Source organism: Pipra filicauda, unplaced genomic scaffold (genome assembly GCF_003945595.2).
Source record: "Pipra filicauda isolate LSUMZ 115617 unplaced genomic scaffold, ASM394559v2 scaffold330_size805480_pilon, whole genome shotgun sequence".
Classification (NCBI taxonomy): domain Eukaryota; kingdom Metazoa; phylum Chordata; class Aves; order Passeriformes; family Pipridae; genus Pipra; species Pipra filicauda.
Window position 1 is genome coordinate 253,143 of NW_024104455.1, and position 7,782 is coordinate 260,924.

The 7,782-nt window shown below is 47.9% G+C and overlaps 1 long non-coding RNA gene across 1 annotated transcript; it reads right to left on the reverse strand.

Moving 5' to 3' along the window:
• Positions 1–2,833: 2,833 nt before the first annotated feature.
• On the reverse strand, positions 2,834–4,106 carry LOC113996077. Its single transcript, XR_003543618.2, has 2 exons — positions 4,005–4,106; positions 2,834–3,333 (listed from the first exon to the last, which is right to left on the reverse strand). It is a non-coding gene; the product is annotated as an uncharacterized LOC113996077 (long non-coding RNA).
• Positions 4,107–7,782: the final 3,676 nt, after the last annotated feature.

Sequence of the window (7,782 nt, forward strand, 5' to 3'; positions counted from 1 at the left end):
TGAGCAAACCAAAAGGGGATTCATCTCGTACAATTGCATGGTTCTAGCCAGTAACTGCCTCCACAAAACCCAGGGCACAACTTAAACTGGCAGTAACATCACCTGTTTTGGGGAGAAGGAATTAGAAATAAAGGTGATGTAAATATGAAGAAAAAAATAAAATCACTTTGAACAATCATAGAGTTTCCACGAGTGGAACTGGCTGAAAAAATATCTAACACAAGGGTACAAATAAAAAAAACTATTTTAATTGACCAAATATTTTGTTGAATTCCTATCAAATTCAGTGGACTACTTCAATCAGAAAGGGCTGAGAAGACAAAATATTTAACTTCCAGATCCTCAAACAAAAATATTTGGTTTTCCACTTTGAATTCAAGGGTAGCTTTCCAAAATAAATCTCTGTGTAAATATATCTTTAAGATTAAGGCAGGTGGGCGAGTGTTTATCCCTGAAGCCATTTGTTTGCAGCTTGGGGCAGCTTTGCTGGAGATGCAGAAGGACATTTCTCCCAAGAGCTCCTGCCCAAACCCCTGGCATGTCACGCTCCACATTTCGCAGGAACAGCTGCACAGGCTCCTTTTGTCCATCCATCCCCTGGCATCGTGACTGTCATCACTTCTGGTGGCTTCAGCTGACAGAAAGGACTGACACAATGAACTGTTCAACACAGATGGGATTGTCCTTTGTGTTGCTGGTGGGCTCATCCATGACTGCTCCAGCACGTCCCCATCCCTGGAGGTGTCCAAGGAAGGACTGGACGTGGCACTCAGTGCTCTGGGCTGGGGGACAAGGTGGGGATCAGTCAAAGGTTGGACTCAATGCCTTTGGAAGCCTTTTCCAGCCTTATTGATTGTGTGATTGTGTGATTCTGTGAGACCACAGTTCTCCAGGTACATCATTTCCCTGTAACACAAGGCACGTTGCCTTTACTCCTTTTCTTCGTAACGCTTCCTTTACTATTAAAAATAAATTAAAAAAAAAAAATAAAATAATAGGCAGCAAGCTGAATGTTTACTCAATTACTGGTCAAGAGTTGGCTCCCGTGGAAATGTTGGCTGAAGGCACTGCTGTGAAACACAGTCCCTTCTAGGAGAGTGCCAGAAAGCCAAGGGGCAGGTGGCAGCTCTTGAACAATAGTCAATTAGACTTTTTAGGCAAATATTTGCTCATGTGTCCAGACAATAATGTCTTGTGGAAATGTGTTTGCACAATGTCCTTGACAAAGGCTCATCTATTAACCTGGGACACAATTGGGTACAGCTCTGGAACAGCGTTTAACACATGGACCTCTCGGCTCGAGCGACAACAAAACGTCACTGGTCCAACTCTGAACAAAATAATCAGCCCAAACCACCTTTATATGGGGGGGGGGGGGGTAAAAGCCTCCTAAATGGGATTTGCTTTTAACCTATAAAAGCATCCAGTGTGCGCTGGGATCTGTGACCCAGTTCCCATAATTTCAGTGTGCTTCCAGTTCAGCCTTGGCCAGGTCCCTCAGGACTGGAGTTCCCAAAGGTCCTGCAGGGCACCCACCTCGTGCAGTGCCACCACAGGGGAGCTTTGCTTGTGCCCAGTGCTGCTGGGAACCCAGTGGTTGTCCCAACACGGCACTGCCACCAAGCTCATGCAGGGACCACGAGGAGTATCCAACTTTGCTTGGCACCACAATGATCCCTGATCTTCCTGAGAGCTACTGAGGGTCATCCTTGTTCCTCCTCAACATGGATGGGAGTGGAAACTATGAAGGACAAGGCCCATCTCAACTCAAAAAGCACCTTCTAGGAAGCTGGTGCTGCTAGTTCCAGTCCTTCTGAAGATGGCAGGGAGAGCAGAGCCTCATTTTTAGGCCCCAAAGGGATTTTTGGGTGGTATATGGGGTGTTACAGTGCCATGTAGCTGATGAGCATGTACTAACAAATAATAGTTTAGCCCAATAGTGCCCAAACTTGAAATGGGGACTGCTGAATTTTCTATATTGCCCTCTGTTTTTGGGCTGGCACAAAATGAACGGGAGTGGCAGCCAGAAGCATTTGAAAAGTGCTAGTTTAGCCCTCTGAGTTGCAAATAATCATTCACAAGCTGCTGCTCTTCCCCTCCCCAGAATTCCTTAATGTGCACCAGTATCTTCTGAATGTTTTGGCTGAAAACGTTCCAGCCTCTGCTTTGCTCACCACATGTTCACCTCATCTTGATGGTGATTCAGTATCCACGAGGTGTGTGAGTCACCTCGGGGATGTGGGATTGTTTCTTATTCCCTGACTGACGTGTGGGCACTTTTACAGGGGAGAACATAATATTTGCTGTAGACAGTAAACAGATAAGGCAACTAAAGAGCAACAAACACAGTAGTGGCTGAACTTTGACAGAAAAAAACACACATTTGTGCTAAAACTAATGAAAGTGAGAGAATTCCTGTGGTTCTTTTGGGATATTGATGAAAAATTAAGAACCTGTTCCTCTAGTGTCAAGCTCATTGCAGGAATAACTGGATGAAATCTTGAGGCTTGTGCTGCTGAAGAAGATCAGGCAAGACAAGCAACTGGTCCCTGCTGACCTCAAAACCGAACCCAGGAGGGACAACAAACTAAACTTACCTTGTTTTTTCATAAAAAATATTCCTGACCAAATTGTTTAGGCTTTGCCCCTCCTGATGGATGATAAAAAATCTCCAATTCCTACTACAGCATCCTGACAGTGAAATCACACTCACAACCATTTCACTGTGATCATTATCTTACCCCTCTTTCCCTCCCCAAGGTTATTGTTTTCCTGTATCATTTCAATGCTTATTTTTCCACAGACTTTAAAAACTCGAGCTCTGAAAAACCTCTTTCACGTGCTAAAAGAAACTTTATTCTTCTGGGAAGGTAAGCTCAGGTTTACATTGTGAGCACCACAGAAGGAGACACTTAAGGAACACCAGTTGTGATGGATTGTGCTGAAAGACTGACTTAGTCACTATAATATGTCACTTTTTCTTCCTTTTCAGTTCTTCTTGGGTTATAAAGCAAAGCCTTGACTGGAGGCACATTTGGCTCTCCTGTGATGTCCCAGTTTTGACCACTAATGCATATAATTGAAGACAGTTTAAGAAGTAGGTAAGTATCAAACGCCAGGGCTTTAACACCAGGTTTAAATTGCATTGAATATTTCTTGGGGTTGTGGCTGAGTGACCCAAACTGCTGAAGTGGCTCAAGACCACAGAGTTCAGGACAGGTTAGCAGGAGTTCATGTGCCTAATCCATGGTGTCATGAAAGAAATCCTTCCAAAAGTTGTTGTTCTGACCCTGAGGATGCTGCTGACACGTGTTTTGATGAAAAGAAAATCATCTATTCAAAAGAGGGAAAAAAAAATCATGCTTTGAACAGCCATACTCAATGCCTATCACAGAATCTCAGGATCATTTAGGTTGGAAAAATCCTCCTGAATCATCGAGTCCACCCTGTGCCCCATCCCCACCTTGTCCCCCAGCCCAGAGCACTGAGTGCCACGGCCAGGCCTTCCTTGGACACTTCCAGAGATGGGGACTCCAAATCTCCCTGGACAGCCCCTGCCAAGGCCTGACCACCCTTTCCAGCAAGAAATTCCTCCTCCTGGCCAACCTGAGCCTCCCCTGGCACAGCTGGAGGCCGTTCCCTCTCCTCCTGTCCCTTGTTCCCTGGCAGCAGAGCCCGACCCCCCCCGGCTCCCCCCTCCTGTCAGGGACTTGCAGAGCCAGAAGGTCCCCCCTGAGCCTCCTTTTCTCCAGGATGAGCCCCCCCAGCTCCCTCAGCCCCTCCTGCTGCTCCAGCCCCTTCCCAGCTCCATTCCCTTCCCTGCACACGCTCCAGCCCCTCCAGGTCTTTGTTGAAATGAGGGGCCCAGAACTGGACACAGCCCTCGAGATGTGGCCTCACCAGTACCCAGCATAGGAGGACAATCCCTGCCCTGGCCCTGCTGCCGCTCTATTTTTGCTACAGACTCCTGAAGAAGCAGCTAAAATACATCCTCTCTTCATTACCGCTCTCCAGAAGACGTATTTCACACCATGACTACAGAAACCAGGGCGCACACACAAAGGCAAAAAATATTCGTTCCTCTGGGCCAAAAGCTGCTTTCAGTTACACCCAAGAAACCACATGAAAGCCTCGTGCCTGTGGAGGTGCCAAGGCCTCCTCAAAGCACCGCGTCCCATTCGCTGCCGCTGACATCAGCGAGCACGGCAGGCACCCACGGCTCCCCGGGGCAGCCCAGCACTTGCCAGATCAAGGAATCATGGACTCAATGCTGCTGGAAAAGGCCTCTAAGATGAAGAACCGACGCTCTGGAGTGGCAACACGCCCATGTTGAATTCTGCACCCGTGGGTGCACCCTGCAGATGTTGGTATGAGCTGGGCTTGCGCTTACAGGCTTCAGGAAAACAGCCCCTGTGGCAGAGCTAGACGCAACCCATGGACTATTTTGGCACTAGATGTTGGCTCCTGTCCTTTGGGGATGATTAATTTTGGTAATTAGCTTTGCTTTCTCTGCAGTTTCTGGGCAGTGATGCTGTTAATGGAAGCGGGCGGCGGAGGAGCGGAACCGGGGTGGGAACGGCTGGAAAAACAGCTGAGCACCTCTCTGCGTCCTGACCCGGCACCACACGGCTCCTTCAGACCCTGGCGCCTCTGGAGACGAGGCTGCAAACATGCTCAGTCCTGCCAGACCCCAGGACGAGCCTAAAATATGCTCTGAGCAGGATCTCCGGCAAAGAGGGATCGCGCTGACCCATCGCTCCATCTAGTGACAGCACATCCTACAACACCCAGATCCCCCGTGCCCGTCCCTTTGCTTCCAAAGCATCCTAAATAAACACTCTTTACACAGTGCATCTCCACCATCAGGGGCTGCTTGGTAAAGCGTTTCGTTGTTGTTGTTAGTTGGGTTTTTTTTGGGGGGGAGTTGGGTTGGTTTTGTCCGAGGTTTTCTCAGTTTAGAAAAGGCAGCAAGCTGCTGCCCTCCAAAGGGGCTATGGATGAATCCTGTCCTCCAGAAGGGTTATGGAGGAATCCAGAAGGCCCACAGGTTATTCCAGCCCTCCAGAAGGGCTACAGGTGAATCCACCCTGGAGCAGTCCTCTCCTCCAAGTCTGTGCTACACTTTACTATTTAATCAGTAGTTGTGCTGTAACACAAAATGGTATTTTGTAGACTACTGGACAGACCCAGAGACAAGAGTAGGGAAAGTGTAGAGCAAAAGGAGTGGGACATGTAGATCCCTGTTAAAATAGGATAATGGTCAGGGGCAGCAACACGCTCAAGATACCTCCAAGCTCCTGTACTTTGAAGAATATCTGCATTGCCAGAACATTTTCCAGAACATTGCCAGAACATTTTCCCAGGTTTGCCATGAGGGTTTTTCAGACTAAAGCTAAGTAGAGTCTTCAGTTGCTTTTCACACTCTTATTTTTAATCACTTTTTAACCCTGGTAACACTTGGGGGGGGGAAGCCCTTTTGGCTGCTAACACTAGGAATTACTGTATGCTGGCCTCTGGTCCCCAAAAAATTGGAAGGATATGGGAATCAGAGATCCATCTTTCATTTCTGACATCAACATTTGTAAAAAAAAAAGAACTTTTTGCAAAAAGAGTTGCTGCTGAACTTGCTGTTGTTAATAAACAACACTGTTTTCTTGGGCAGTTGTGGGATCCAACAGTCCTTGGAGACTGTGGAGCTTCCCAGGCAGGTGAGTTGCTCCCCTTATTATTCACAAGGTGCTCCCTTCATTATTAAATGTACTCCCTTTCAGCCAGGGAGTTCTGCTGTCTTCAGAAACCCTTCATCTGCACACTTTTAACTTCTTTTCATTTATAGAGCTATGATCCCATCACTTTCTTTAATGAAGAGCAAAATTCCAGCTCTTCAGGTGATAGCTCTATTAGAGATGTTAATGAATACAAGAAGTCGATTATCTTGGAATGGGGATTGTTTTTGAGGCAAAAACTGATTGCTTTGCTGACAGATAAAAAGTTTTCTTCAATATGTTATAGAAATTGCAAGGAAAAATAATCTCACCAAAAGACAATTTCATTAGTTTTGTTCTTTTAATCACGGAAATATTTCTATAATTATCATTATGTAGAAATATTCCCATTAAAAAAAACCCTTAAAACCCGGTCTAAATTACCAGGCAAGCTCTCTATTCATAGGTTTATGGGCTGTGTTGCTGAAATGAAAAAATAATTAACTTCTGAGAAAAAATCCTAATGATGTCGATTTTGCTACAGTAGATAATGTCAGCGTGCAAGGAAATTCATTCCAATATTGCATATTTGTTTTTCCCATTGCCTTAGAAATGAAACATGGGATGTAAAGGGGAGGGGGGAGGAATATTTTCATCCTAGCAAAGGAATCCCCTCCTGCTACACACTCTGAGCAGGTTGAAACTTGTTTTTCCCTCTGCTGTTGTTGCCCAAAACCTTGATCCCGACCTGCCCAGGGGAGGATGCTCTGGAGGGGCCATCCCTTGGCTATGGGGTGAGGCAAGGACAATGCTGGTGGCATTCCTCACAGATTAAATATATTCAGAGTGCTGAGTGGTTCACTTTTGGTGAATCCTAGTGCCATCTTTTGGGGGAAATAGGAACATGCCTTGACCAGCAAATCCAACCTGACACATTAGAGGACAGCAGCTAAGAGTGGCTCTGGGGAGCACTGGGCTGGGGGCCACTTGTTCTGGGGTGAGCACAGTGCCCCCCCACTGTCCCCCACAGCACAGGGACCTGCTGAGGGGACAGGAAAAGTGCAGGATGTTTCCAGAAGGAGCAAGAGGTGCACCTGCAGCACAGTAAAAAAGCACCATAAAGTCAGGCAGGGGCACTGACTGTCCTTTTCAGCCCCTGACGACTTCATGTCCCTCCTTCAGCTTCCCTGGGGGGATCAGGGTCAGCACCACAGCCTGATCCAGGCTGGGAAAAGGGCACAGCCCAGACCTTCAAACAGAAACTTCAGGGTACAGGGAACATCCTGAAATGTCCTGTGCCTTCGACTCTCACCAGCCACAAAACTGGAAAGGGATGAGGGAAGAGAGTTTGAATAAAACCTGTGTTGTAAAAACATCCCTCAGAACACCTCTTATAAACCACCTGGTACAGCCCTGCAGAGGACAAATGTGGGGATCAAGAGATGGTGATGAGGAGACTTTGCCAGGGATCACTGGTGGCATGGGAACTGCACACACGTGTGGGAACACACTCCCCTTTCTGCTGGCACGTGAGGGAAGCCCTGAGCTGAGTTTGAGGGTGCCCAGCCCTCCCTCTGCAGCTGCAGGGAGTGGGGGGACAGGGAAGGGGGGCACAGAGGGATGCTTGGATCAGTGTCTGAAAAAACCCCAGCCCACATGTTTGCACCCCGAGATGAACCTTCACCGTAAGAGAAGTGCAGTGACCACATGGGATGAGAAAGCAGGAGGGTTTCACTTGGTGTCCCTTGGCACAGCCTGTGCTGGCAGCCTACAGAACTTCTGCCCACAGCCCAGACATGCCAAATGCCAGCGTGGCCACGACAGTGGGTTTGGTCCCAGCCTGGCAGCCTCCCTTGTCCCGTGCTCTGCAGGAGCACAACCAGAGGAGCCCCAGTCCAGCCTTGGCACACTGACACCAGGAACACGTGGGTTTCACAGTGCAGCGGGTTTGTGTAGTTAAATCACAGAGTCACCAAAGTTGGAAGAGACCTTCAGGGTCATCCAGTGCCACCCTCACCCAGCACCACCACAATCACCCCTAATCCATGTCCCCAGGGGCCACATCCTGACACCTCTG